Consider the following 14330-nt stretch of genomic DNA (forward strand, 5'->3'; position numbering starts at 1 on the left):
ATTGATTGCTTTCTCATATATGCCTTGACCCAGGGGGCTACAGCAGACCGAGTGACCCCTTGCTCAAGCCAGCGACCTTGGGCTCAAGCTGATGAGCCTTTCTCAAACCAGATGAGCCTCATGCTCAAGCTGGCAACCTCAGGGTTTCGAACCTGGATCCTCCACGTCCCATTCCGATGCTCTATGCATTGCACCACTGCCTGGTCAGGCCTGTTATTCCTATTTTTAAGAGGAAAAAACAAGACTTAGGGAAGTCCAGAAATTTGTCCCAACTTCACAAGGCAAATGGCACAGTTATGACTCTAACCGCATTATATATAATTAAATCAATCAAAAGTTACTATCAGGGATGTTCTGGATCTACAGAAGAATGCTTCTCTGTATGCGCTTCTATATAATATATAGTGGTACCTTGAGATACGAACAGACCAACATACTCTTTTAAGATACAAGCTGTGACTCAGTCCTTATTTTTGTTCGAGATCCAAGCGATATTCCGAGATACGAGTTGTGATTCAGGAAGCTGCCGCTAGTTGGCGTGTTGGCACACAGGTCTAGTATCGGCAGTTTGATATATGAGTTGACTGACTTACAAGCTCGATTACAGAACGAATTAAATTCATACCTCAGGGTAGCATGTACCACGGTATGTGGAAAGCCCTGTTTGGGAGGGGGAATGTATCGCTTCTCAGCCTTTTAGCTAAGATCAGGTGTGGGAGGCGGGATGTGACTTGCCCACTGTCACACTGGATGTTGTGTGAGAAGACAGCCTGGGCCTCAGAGGAGGCTGCTGAGCAGTCTGGGGAGAGAGCAGAGGTCTGGCATGATCACCCCGCACTACCACCGCCTCTCCCCAGGACCTGGACGCCTCCCTCTGCTCAGGACAATGGGAACACTGTGCCCCAGCAGCATGCAGGATGGCAGGCTACCTCCTGCCAAGGCCCCTGCTAGTCCTCTCAGTGTGGAGGGGACAGGAGAGGATGAAACAGCCGAAGAAGGCAGTAGGGGCAGCTCATAGCTAAGTCAGCAACAGCAGGGGCAGGGCAGGGGATGGGGAAGGAGAGTGCCTCCTCCACTGGGACTTTGGGAAGGGACCATTATGGCAGCAGCCTGGGCCAAGTGCTTCCCTTGACCCAGCTTTTGCAGTCATCACGAACTGGTATGCCTAAGTCCCTCAGTCCCTTTGTCCACTGTCTCCAAACATCACCTCTCCTGTGTCCCCAAAGCATGGGATGGGGACACCCGCAGACCAGCTCCCAAATCCCCTTGACCTTGCCCAGTCCACTTCGTCTCTCTGAGTTTCCTCACCTGTGAAATGGAGGTGACAAACTGTACTTTTCAGGGCTGTTCTGAGCATTAAAGGCAATCCCAGAAGCAAAGGATCCCAGCTGGAGTGGGTGAAGCAGCCCAGCAAAATCTGGTTGTTACTATGAAAGGGCTCTCCTCTCCCAGCCTGTCTCATTCACACAGCTGGTAGCGTGAGGACTGGCCCAGAGAGCTTGTGGGGGAGGAGGAGCCCTCTTCCTTCCTACCCCTTCCAACTGGGTATCAAGATCTGAGACCAGATGTGTGGCGAGTGACTCAGCCCTTTCCTGCCTGGAAACTCCTCCCTGCCTGCTTCACCAGGCTGGGCCAGGGAGGGTGAGACAGCAGATTGGCGGTGGGGGTGGCTGGTCCTGACAACCTCTGGGGAATGGAAGAGACTGGGTGGGGGAGGGGAGGGAAAAGAGGAATGAGGATAAGCTGGGTTGGCTTGCAAGATGGGAATGGCACTGAGAATGAGACAGAAGCTGTCCTTGATTCAATTTGTAGTCACTGCCTCAACCTAAAATGCTCAACGGCTCACCCCTCCTCCTCCCACCTGCTTGCATCCCTCCCCCAGTATTTCCAGGTCAGCCCAAACCCATTTGCCCGCCTTCCTAGGCCCACATCCCCTTACCTTCGGACTGCTCCCTGTTTTCTCCTCTTCCCAGCCCACACCCCTACTTATTCACCTCCCACTCTGCAAGTCTTGTTACTGACTCCCAGGAAGGTTGCCTCTTAGTTGCCAAATCCCGCACCCATCCCAACTTGAGCTCTCAGGGATAATAGGCACTGCTGCCCAGACCCGTCCCGGAGCTCTTTTCTTCACTTCAAATACCATCTTCTGCTTTTCCTTATTCTTCTCTCTCTCTCTCTCTCTTTTTTTTTTTTTACAGAGACAGAGAGAGAGTCAGAGAGAGGGATAGATAGGGACAGGCAGACAGGAATGGAGAGAGATGAGAAGCATCAATCATCAGTTTTTGTTGCGACACCTTAGTTGTTCATTGATTGCTTTCTCATATGTGCCTTGACCGCGGGCCTTCAGCAGACCGAGTAACCCCTTGCTCGAGTCAGCGATCTTAGGTCCAAGCTGGTGAGCTTTTGCTCAAACCAGATGAGCCCGTGCTCAAGCTGGCGACCTCGGGGTCTTGAACCTGGGTCTTCCGCATCCCAGTCCGACGCTCTATCCACTGCGTCAACACCTGGTCAGGCTCTGCTTCTCCTTCTATGTCTTGGAAAACTAGCTCCTCCTCTGAGCTCTGCTTCCTCTCTCCTCCTTAAAGGTCTGTGTTCCGTAAGCTCAGTCCTTTCTAGTCTACTGTATGGGGAAGGGATTATGGGAATGGACTTTTACATCATATTGACCTGTCGTTTACTAGCTGTGTTACTTAGGATAACTTAATTTACTTCTCTGAGCCTCAACTTCCTCCTCCATTGAATGGGTTGATATTACGTACCTCCTGGTGATCAGATGGGAAAATGCACATAAAATATTCAGCACTTGGGTCTGGCACATGGTAAATTGCTGTTAATATCCTTTCTTTCTGGTCAGTGTTCCTCCTCACCCCCACCCCACCCCCAACTCCTACCTATTAGGCATGTCCAACTGGATATCCTCGTGGCACCCCAGATGCCAAATGGCCAAAAGCAAAACCCCATCCCTTCTCTTTCCTCCCAAACACGAGTTTCTCTTCTTGATGCCCCTGTTTCTTTTACTGCCCCACCGTCTTCCACCAGGCCCAGCCCCCACAGATGTCCAGTCGTTCCACAAGTATTTACTGAGGATGCAACGCAATGTGCAGGGAAGAAAGAGTTGAAAAATCATTGTCTTTGCCCTTGAGGAACTTACAAGTCTTGTGAGGGAGACAGACAAACACTTAAATGTAATAAGATAATTGCTCTATTAGAGGTTTATACGGAGGAAGCCAACCCAGGAAGCTTTCCTAGAGAAAGTAGCATTTGAGTTGGCACTTGTAGGCTGAGCAGGAGCTTAAAGTGTGAACGAGTCAGGCAAAGCTGCGGGCATAGGTGTGGCACTGTGAGGTCAGAGAGGGCAGAGACTGGCCTGGTCTTTAGAACTAGAAGATCACCTTGGGTTTTAGACAGCTCCCCTGGGGCAGCATGGAAGACTGCGGGGAGGGGGTGAAAGTAAGGCACCAGGGAGACCCAGGGGGAGGATTAGGGCCCAAAATTGTTCTCCTGCTTTGCTGCACACAGCTGGGCAAACTTGGGAAAGTACTCAGCCTCACTGAACTTCCATCCCTCATCTGTCAAATGGAGATAATAATAATAGGCATGGTGTGGGGGGATGTTGGGGAGGGCTGAATGAGCTAATGGAAGGGAAAGTACTGGACAAATGCAAGCTGTTGTTATTGCAGACAATTAGCCAGGATGGTGTGTTCTAGCTGCAGCCCCACCTCAAAAATGGCCTCCTTGGGTCTCTTCTGAGCTGGGTCCACATCCTCCCTGGCGGCAGTGGGGGTGGGGGTGCAGGATGCAGGGGAAGGATGCCTGACTCTGGACCCTGGCTCACTGGCTGTGTGATCTGGAACCAGTGTGTTCCCCACTTTGAGCCTCATTTCTCCAGCTGCAAAAATAGAGTTGAGAATCCAGCCTATATGGCTACTGGGAGGATTATGAGACACCTGGTAGGTGATCATTAACTATAAACAGTTCCCACTCTCCTGCTCTCTGGTCTCCTCTTTCAGGGCCTGGCACTAAGCTGAGCTGAGTGGGAAACAGTCAATATTTAATAACAGATTGGCTGAGAGCTTCTGACTGAAGGGACATGTGAAGGGGCCAGAGGACACCTGCTCCCCCAGCAGAATCTGCTAGACTCCAGGGGCACCACGGGCAGATCCTTAGGTAACTTTTGCCTTTAGTGACTTCCTGGGAAAACCCAGCCAGCAGGGGCTCTCCCAGGGTCCTCCAGCCTCCCAACATGTCTCTCCCATCCTCTCTTATTCTGTTATTCATGGGCATAGTAAATGGATGAGTATCCCATTCAACAACCATTCACTGAACCTCTTCCCACTGTACCAAACCTGTGCCAGCACCGCAGCGTCGGAGCTGAAGGAGGCCAGTCCCTAGTCTCAGGGTGTCTGCTGTAGCTGCTGCGAGAGTGATGGAAACGTGTGATCTAATGTGATTGTATATGGCTCGGCCAAGGACTGATCTGTGAGAAAACCAGATCTTGAGGAAGGTATTAACTTTTGTGGGCCTCCACTTAACCATCTGTCAAATGGGGACAATACTTACCTATTTAGGGCTATTGTAAGGAGTAAGGGAGGCAATTATGTAATGTATTTAGGGCAGGGCCTGAGCTGGTCAGTCTAGCAGTGAAGATGCCAAGAGGGTAATAATGATTAGAAGTCCTGCGATGGATGAATCCTGGGCAAACCCTGTGGGGCAGGTGGTGGGGAATGGGAGCAGGGAGGGATTCTGCGTGGGGAAGTCAGAGAACACTCAACAAGGGAGTATTTGAGCTGGTTATAAAGGAGAAGTGCTTTGCCAAATAGAAAAATGGGGAGAGGCAGGTCAGGTCAGAGAGTGAAGGGCTCTGTGTGCCCAAGAGGCTGGGATTTATCCTGGAGATAACAGGAAGGGATTTAAACATTTGAAGGACAAGGTCCCCATTTAGCTTTAGAAAGCTTCCCACTGGGACACATAGAGAAGGGATTGACTGAGAGAGGCGGGGTTAAGAGACTAGGGGAAGCTGATAGGCTAGTCCTGGGTGTTGGGGCTCTGAGTGTGTGTATCACTTAGTCACCTGCAAGGTGCTCACCTGAGGTCAATGATTCAAAGGTTCCAGTCCCAGGAATACACTTGCCCCTTAATAGGAATTTATAGGGACAACGCCTTTAGCCAGAGGAGCCACCCAAGGGACCCAGAGTAATCAGGCAGAGAGCCTGTTGGGCCTCCCTTCCTCTCCAGCCTAGAGGTGAGGCCCTCCCCCTGCCCCTGGGCCTCCCCTTTGTGAATTTGTGTCTGTGGTTGTCTGTGGGCTGAGGCAGCAGAAAGAGCATTTTGGAGTGAGCCTGGGCTAAATCCAAATCCTGATTCTGCTACTAACAAGCTGCATGACCTTGGTCAAATTTCCAAATCTTTCTGAGTTAGTTTTGTAGAAAATGTACAAACTTGTACTATCTTTAAGTGGTTGTATATAAATGCCTAGAAAATGTATATACTGCCCCCTAATAATTGTGGTTGGGGTGAGGTGGGGAACGTGTGTAAAGAGGCACTTTCACATTTCACCCCATTGACTTCTGCGTTGTTTGGGCCTTTCACAGGCATGTGTAGTCGGCAGTACTGCATTGGTAAAAAGCAATACATTTTACTACCAGCTTCACAGATTGTTGGAAGGATTTTTAAAAGATCCTACAAATAACAGTCTTTCTGCACTGCCTGTGCAGAATTGATCCTCACCAAGTATTATTAGTTTCCTTCTCTTCTCTTCCCTGGATCCATGTTTCTACTTGTAACTCTTTGTGCCTTCATATTGTGTAACAAGGTCTTCTGTATCTCTCTCTCTGGATTATGGGTCAGTGAGTTTTTATATCAATGGAACTGTGTATGAGGGTGTGTACATCTGAAAATGTATACATTTGTATATCTGTGTAGGTCTGTGTATCATCCTGTCTGTGTGTGATTGTGTGTGTGTGTGGGGGGTTGCATCTGTGTGCAAGTTTGTGTTTCAGTATGTTTCTGTATCTGTGTGTTTGTTTAGATATCAGTCTGTCTGATAGTGTATCTGAGCGTTTACAGTTATCTAGACGTGTCAGTGCCTATCTGGATTTGTTTTGCTATGTGTATCTGTGTATCCGGGTGTGAACCTGTGTGCATGTGGGTGTGTAAGCTGTTTGTGTCTCAGTGGGTTGATGTGGGACCCTGTGTGGATGGTGGGGTTGGGATTGTCTCTGAGAATCCACATCCAACTGTTTCCCTCTGACTGTGGGCACAGAGCCCTGCCCACACATCTTTACTCCTCCTCCAGCTTTCAGAAGGCCCTGAATGTGGGCATTTCCCTCCTAGCCCTGCCCTTGGGTACTGGGTCAGTCTTGCTCCCCAGGACTGGTGCAGTGGGTGTCTGCAAATACCTTGAGGCCCCACCCAGCAATCCTTCTACATAGAACCTTACCAGCTTGGAGGCCAGACTGATCATCCCCCTATTTGGGGGGGTGAGAGCTGAGCATGGAGCCCCTCTCCTTAGAGAGCAGTGAGCCCTGTGGATGTTGGGGTCAGGAAATCCCTGCTCTCTCTGCCAAGGTCAGTGTTCATCTGGCTTGGCTTTTTTTGTGCTTGTCAGATGCAGCCAAACAGTTGGGAAACAAAGCGCATCTCCATGGCAACCCACCTCTGCCTTAGACCTTGGGCAGCTCAGTGGTTTTGTGGCCCCTTCTTCAGGCCAGTGCTGAGATGGGAGTGGATGGTGAGGATGAGTAATGAAGCTTCTGCGTATTTGTGCCGCGCCCCACCCCCACCACCGCAGCACACTCAGATACTTCCACACATACTCTTTTCCTAGGTGAAATCCTCAGATATTCAGATGGGGAAATTGTCATCCAGAGAGAGCAAGTGTCTTGCCCAAGGACACCTACCTGGCAAGTTAGTGCTAGCCAGCTTGGGCTTTTTTGTTTTTTAGATTTTTCATTTTTAGAGAGAGAGAGAAAGGGAGAGAGAAGGGGGGAGGAGCAGGAGGCATCAACTCCCATATGTGCCTTGACCAGACAAGCCCAGGGTTTCGAACAGGCAACCTCAGAGTTCCAGGTTGATGCTTTATTTACTGCGCCACCACAGGTCAGGCCTAGGCTAACTTTTGACAAGCCATTAAGTTGGGCTGGCTAGATAACTCATTTCTGAGCAGACTTCAGAATAAAGCTTCTCCTGACATTTCTACCACGTTGTTGAAACTCTCACCATTTGCCCCTGCTTGTTGATGGAGCGCAGTATTTTTTAATTACTGACTAAAACTGCTGCAGAAATAAATTAAATGGTGGCTCTCAGTTAAAACCATAGCCATCACATGTAACTCAGGGTTTCGAGTTTTTAGTCCATCAATATGTCATCATTGTTCCTGCTGATTTACTTTGTGGTAAGTAAAGGTTATAAGGGTTTTTTTTGTTTTTTGTTTTTTACAGAGACAGAGAGAGTCAGAGAGAGGGATAAATAGGGACAGACAGACAGGAACGGAGATAGATGAGAAGCATTAATCATTAGTTTTTCATTGTGACACCTTAGTTGTTCACTGATTGCTTTCTCATATGTGCCTTGACCGCAGGCCTTCAGTAGACTGAGTAACCCCTTGCTCAAGCCAACGACCTTGGGTCCAAGCTGGTGAGCTTTGCTCAAACCAGATGAGCTTGCGCTCAAGCTAGTGACCTCAGGCTCTCGAACCTGGGTCCTCCGCATCCCAGTCCAAAGCTCTGTCCACTGAGCCACTGCCTGGTCAGGCAAAGGTTATAAGTTTTGAATTATAAAATAAATTTGTACCTATAAAACATTGCTTTTATCCATTTTATCTCTCAAATAAAATTCAGGTAGCTTTTGTTTGAGGGAGAAAATAAAAATTCCAATACTAAAAGAAAAAGTTTAAAAACCACTTTTCTACCTGGCTGGGTCTCTTAGTTGGTAAGAGTGTCATTCTCATAAGCCAAGGTTGTGGGTTTGTATCCCTAGTCAGGGCACGTGCAGGAACAGATCTATGTTTCTGTCTATCTCTCTCCCTTCCTCTCTCTCTAAAATCAATCAATAAAAATTTAAAAGAAGAAGAAGAAGAAGAAGAAGCAGCCTGACCAAGTAGTGGCACAGCAGATAGAATATTGGCCTGGGACATGGAGGACCCAGGTTCGAAACCCTAAGGTCACCAGCTTGAGCGTAGGATCATAGACATGACCCCATGGTCCCTGGCTTGAACCCAAGGTCGCTGGTTTGAGCAAGGGGTCATTGGCTAGGCTAGAGCCCCTTCCCTGGTCAAGGCACATATGAGAAAATCAACGAACAACTAAGGTGCTGCAACTATGAGTTGATGCTTCTCATTTCTCTCCCTTCCTGTTTGTCCCTCTTTCTAAAAAAAAAAAAAAAAAAAAAAAAAGCCTGGAGCACAGAGCTGGCTGGTCTCAGGAGATAACTGCTGAAAGAATGAAGGGAATCGGAATTCATTCCACACTGGAATCTGGACAGTGAAAACAGCTACTTTCCCTTTCTCTCTGGTCTCCCCTGCTCTCTCACCTCTTCCCCTTCCTTTCTCATGCCATCCCTCCCTCGCCTTCTAGGAGCTGGCACCAATTTAAGAGCTGGGAGCTCACAACACTCCATCAGTTCCAGCTACACACCACTAACACATTGTGGGTATTACACCTCTCAACCTAGCAGGGAAAGTGGGTGGAGTTAGACTTGAGGCCTGATTCTATGAGATGCTAGGAGGATCAAAGAAGACCTCAGCAGGGAGGTTGTTTGAAATGCTAACATGCTGCCACAGATGCCACACAGGAGGGGACACACTGTGGGGATGGGACTTGCAGGGTTCTCCCTCACCCTTGGGCTAGGAAGGAGAGGGGGGAAATGCATCTGATGTAAGGAGCCCCTTTCTATCTTCTACTCCACTACAGAGGATCAAAGGGTAGACTCAGATTTCAGGACTCCTTTGAGAAGCTGGTTAAAGCTGAGGACCCTTTGCCCAGAAAAACACATGAAGGTACATTCAAAGTGAATCAGAACATTCCTGGAGGTTTCTGGAGGCCTAGCTGTGACCTCAGAATAAATACTCCCCCTTTCCAGGGTCTTAACTGCCAACTTAAAAAAAATTTTTTTTAATTGATTTTTAGAGAGAGAGGAATTGGGCAGGGTGAAGGGGGTGGAGAGAGAGAAATATCAATTTGTTGTTCCATTTATCCATGCATTGCATTCATTGGTTGATTCTTTTTTTTCCTTTAATTTTTATTTATTGATTTTAGAGAGAGAGAGACATCAATCTGTTTCTGTATGTGCCCTGACTGAGGATTGAACCTGCAATCTTGGTGTATGGGGGCAATGTTTCAACCAACTGAGCCACCTGGCCAGGGCTTAACTGTCAATTCTTTTTTTTTTTTTAATTGAGAGAGAGAGGAGAAAGAGTGAGAAGCATTAACTTGTAGTTGCTTCACTTTAGTTGTTCATGATTGCTTCTTGAACATGTCTTGATGGCGGTGGAGGGCTCCAGCCAAACCAGTAACCCTTTGCTCAAGCTAGTGACCTTTGGGCTCAAGCCAGTGATCTTGGGATCATGTCAATGATTTCATGCTCAAGCCAGTGATTCTGTGCTCAGGCCAGCGACCTTGGAGTTTCAAACATGGGACCTCAGCATTCCAGGCCAATGCTCTATCCACTGCACCACCACCTATCAGGCAACTGCCAACTCTTACAGTAATTTATTTATTTATTTATTTATTATTATATTTTTAGAGAAGGGGGGGAGAGAGAGAGAGAGAGAGAGAAGGGGGAGGAGCAGGAAGCATCAACTCCCATATGTGCCTTGACCAGGCAAGCCAGGGTTTTGAACCGGCAACCTCAGTGTTTCCAGGTTGATGCTTTATCCACTGCGCCACCACAGGTCAGGCAACTGCCAACTCTTGAAAGCAGCTTGTGTGGGGTGGGGGAGGGTGCCTGGCATAAAACAGGTGCTCAATCACACACATATACACAAATACACATGAACACAAATCACTTTTAAATGCCATCTCTGCCCAGAGTTGGCTGTGTGATTGCTGGCCAGCCACTCCACCTCTCTGTAGGTGTTGTTGTCTATGGAACAGGAGTACTATTAATTTCTCAACATCTTCAATTTTGCAGAGCTGCCCTGCCCTTCACTACAGTTACAGCCCCTCCAACTGGTCTAAACACTGAGGGAAGCCACAGGTGCTCCCTCCCTGGCTGTGTGATTTGAAGGCTTTTCCCCATCTTGGTGTCCCTATAAAATGAGGGAAGCTCAGCCATACCTTGGCCTGGCTGCCCAGGCCAGAGTCTGCAGGTAAGAGGACAGGTCCCAGGAAGGGACAAAGCTAGAGCCTATGGGAGGCAGATGTCCCAAGGTAGAGGATGAGGGAGGACTGGAAGGGTGTGAGGGCAGTGTCTGGGTCCGTGATGGCAAACCTATGACACGTGTGTCAGCACTGACACGTGTAGCCATTTTCAATGACACGCAGCTGCATGCGGCAGCATACCAGAGAAGTATGGGGCCGCATGCTGAGAAGGACATTTCATCCTCAGCTCCTGCACGGCCAGGTGCAGTAGCCGAGGATAAAACATTTGCTGTAGTGTAGATACTCTGTGCCAGAGGTCTGCAGGCCAAAACAACAGAACTCAGCACAGGGCGTCTAGTTCTGGGACTTCCGGTTAGGCCGTTAGAGGATCTTTGACCTCACTTCCAGCCGGCGGAGCAGGGAGCAGCGGAATGCCATGGGGGAGGCATGTCTGGGGGCCCTGTGATCGCCATTACCAGCAACCACATAACCACAGCAACCATCATCCAATCTACTGTTCTGAGGTGTCGTGGATTTCTAATTGACCATCATTACTGAGATAAGTGAGGGGGAGGCTGGGAAAGGTGAGGGCCTGTGCTATGGGTGCCATTTCCCTCCATTAGAAATAGCGGCAGCCATCTTAATTTACATAAGATGCAACTTGCAGAATTTCAAGACAGCATCTGGGCTCAGGTGTTTGTCGACTTGAGGTCAAAGCTTGAGAATCTGGAAAGGTGCCACTTGGAGAATCAAGAGGAATGCCACTACAAACAGGAAATTTGGAGTGCCTGGAACCGATTACCAGACACTTTTAGCACCCTGAAAAATATAGCAATGGCTTTACTCACAATTTTTCCCTCTATGTACTTTTGTGAATCCTTATTCTCAGCGTTAAATAATATCAAAACCAACAAAAGAAACAGACTGACAGATGAAGTTAGTAGCGCTTGCTTGGGCTTAAAATGTACAAAATACCAACCTTCAATTGAAGATTTAGCCAATGAAATTCAGCAACCAAAAAGTCACTAATAGGCAGGTTAGTTAAAGAATTCCCCCTCCCCCTCTCTTAGCTTAGTTCACAGCACCCCACACAAATAATATCAAGACCAACAAAAGAAACCTACTGACAGATGAACAAAGAAGTGACTAAGCAGGTTAGTTAAATAATTAGTTTTGGGTTTATTAAATAGTTATATATTACAATTATACATTTTTGTTATTTAAAGTATAAATATCACGAAATTATGTTGTTTTTTTTTCCTCAAAGTGACACACCACCTGAGTTATGCTTGTTTTTTTGGTGAATTTTGACACACCAAGCTCAAAAGATTGCCCACCACTGGTCTGGGTGGTTCTGGATTTTCCAAAAACAGATGGATTAAAGTTAGAGTTTGGGGGTGGAGAGGCTGCTGCCCCAAACCTGGTTGTTGCTGGTTGCACCCTGGGGACAGGCTGACACTTTCTCTCTGGTCAGGTGATAGCCTGGCTCCAGGATGGACTTTGGGCCCTGTCCTCAGGATGTGGGGAAGTCAGTTTCCTTAGCTGCTCCTAGGACCAGCAAAGAAATGTACCTAGCCAAGCAATCATGAATCTGGGTGTCTTAGAAGCCTATCTGTCCCATTAGGTCAGGGATAAGAGGGAAAGTTGGGAGATACTGGCCTGAAGTTGGTCTGGGTTGAAGATGGAAGGTGAGAATGTTTGGGTGTTGTAGTTAGGAACAGTGAAGGGAATATAACCCTGGCTTCTTTCTACTCCTTACCTTCCTCTCCTAACCTCCAAATCAGGGAACCTGATCTATGGGTTAACTCCAGAGTATTCTGGTTTGAGGGGAGCCTTTAGTGAAGAATTATATAAGCCACTGGCAGGGCCACCTTTATGGGTGTAGTCACACACTGTCCTCTTCTTGGAATGGCCCGTGTTTGGTTAAATGCTCTGCTATTGTCCTCTTGAAACTTCTAATAATTTTTGAATGGAAGGCCCTACATTTTCATTTTGTATTGGGCTCTGCAAACTATGTAGGTGTCCTAACTGCTGGGAAGAAGAGGTTGCTGAAAGGCTTGGTGGGGACAAGATTAACCAATATTCCTCTCCTGATCACCCCTCCCAAGAGTCTTCCTCTCTCCTCTATAGCTAATGCATCCAGACTATCCAACAGCTCAAGGCCTTGCACAATGCTCTATTTCCAAGTCTCAGCCCTGCCTATAAAACGTTTCCTTTGATACTTACCAACTGAGGGAGAGGCAGGGTCCTTTAGGCTAGTGCTGGGCTGGGCAGAGAATACGAGGACAGGGCCCAGTGTGATTCTTCTGTATGACAGGAATGGATGCTCTGGGATTGTAGGCCAGACCAGAATGAATGAATGTTTATTAGATGGGAAAGGCCCAGCAAGACAGTGATCTGCCCTAGGCCTCCCAGGTGGGGAGAGTGTCAGCAATGGCCCAGGTTTGCCATAGCTGAACCCCTGGGGACACTCATGGGGCTAAGGCAGGTTAAAGAGGTCACATTCTACATTCTAATCATCCTACAATATTTTTTTTAATTTTTTTTTTATTTTATTTTATTATTTTTTTTTCATTTTTCCAAAGCTGGAAACGGGGAGGCAGTCAGACAGACTCCCGCAGGCGCCCGACCGGGATCCACCCGGCATGCCCACCAGGGGGCGATGCTTTGCACCTTTGGGGCGTCACTCTGTTGCATCCAGAGCCACTCTAGCGCCTGAGGCAGAGGCCACAGAGCCATCCCCAGCACCCGGGCCATCTTTGCTCCAATGGAGCCTCGCTGCGGGAGGGGAAGAGAGAGACAGAGAGGAAGGAAAGGGGGAGGGGTGGAGAAGCAAATGGGTGCCTCTCCTGTGCCCTGGCCGGGAATCGAACCCGGGACTCCTGCACGCTGGGCCGACGCTCTACCGCTGAGCCAACCAGCCAGGGCTTCATCCTACAATATTAAAGCGAGTGTTGTCCACATTATGTCAGGGTTGACTGGGCTGGGTGCCCCAGACACATGGGTCTTTACCCTAGGACCAGGAGAAAGCCACCTGACCAAGGTTAGGTTGGGTGACTAAGACAAACTAACTGGTGGGGTGATCATGAAGCCCTCTGGAAACCTAGGAAGTCCAAGACTGCCAAACCTCAGCTGGCTCCTCAGGCAATTTCTAGCCCCTGAGACCAGGCACAGACAAGACAGATTGCTGGTCCTGGCTCCTCCGCTGCTGACCACTTGTGTGCTCTCAGGCAATCACTGTCGTCTCTTGGTCTCGGTTTCCAGGAGACCAGTTGTACCACCGGGTAACACTTCTTGCTCCGCTTCCCTCCCAGCTTGTTGTGGAATTCAATGTTATAAAAGAGCTTGCTCAGCTATAATAAAGAGCCAGAGGCCTGGAGGAAATGAGCACAGCCTTTTCATGATTTGTAAAGGCTTTGTTCCCTACCAGTTTCCTTAGTCACTCCTCACCTGCAGAGGATCTGAAAGGACTTTGTAAGTTGTGAGTTTATGAAGCCCAGAGATCAGCCCTACTCAGTGTTGAGCATCTCAGTGGGAAACCTGGTCCCAGGCAGGGGTGCCTTGGGCCCTCCCAGCCTAGCCCAGGGGTTAACTGAGGCACTGTCCTTCTCATCCCCCCTGGCCCAGAAGGCGTGAGTCTCAGCTCTGCAGTAGTAGGAAGCTGGGGAAAGGTGTGGTGAGGGAGGGGAAAGGAGCCAAGAGGCAGTCCTAATCGCCACATGGGAGAGGAATGTCCATTGTCCATCACAGGCCTCGGGTCTCTAGTGCAAAACTTGCAATACTGTCCGGGTCCTGAAAGAATTCATAGAATTTCCTCATTCCAGGTAAAAAATTCCAGAATCACCACCACTTCCCAGACCAAACTCAGGACACCAGCATTTGGGGATCTAGCTCTAGCATTTGGGGATCCAGACCCAGCGTTTCTCTTCCCCTTCACTGAGTACCCCCATCCTCTAACCACCGCCAGTGTTTCCCTCCAGCGAACCGAACACCCATTAGTGGCCTCGCGGGGACAGAACCTCAGTACCGCCC

The sequence above is a fragment of the Saccopteryx leptura genome, chromosome 3, assembly GCF_036850995.1.
Source record: "Saccopteryx leptura isolate mSacLep1 chromosome 3, mSacLep1_pri_phased_curated, whole genome shotgun sequence".
Taxonomy (NCBI): Eukaryota; Metazoa; Chordata; class Mammalia; order Chiroptera; family Emballonuridae; genus Saccopteryx; species Saccopteryx leptura.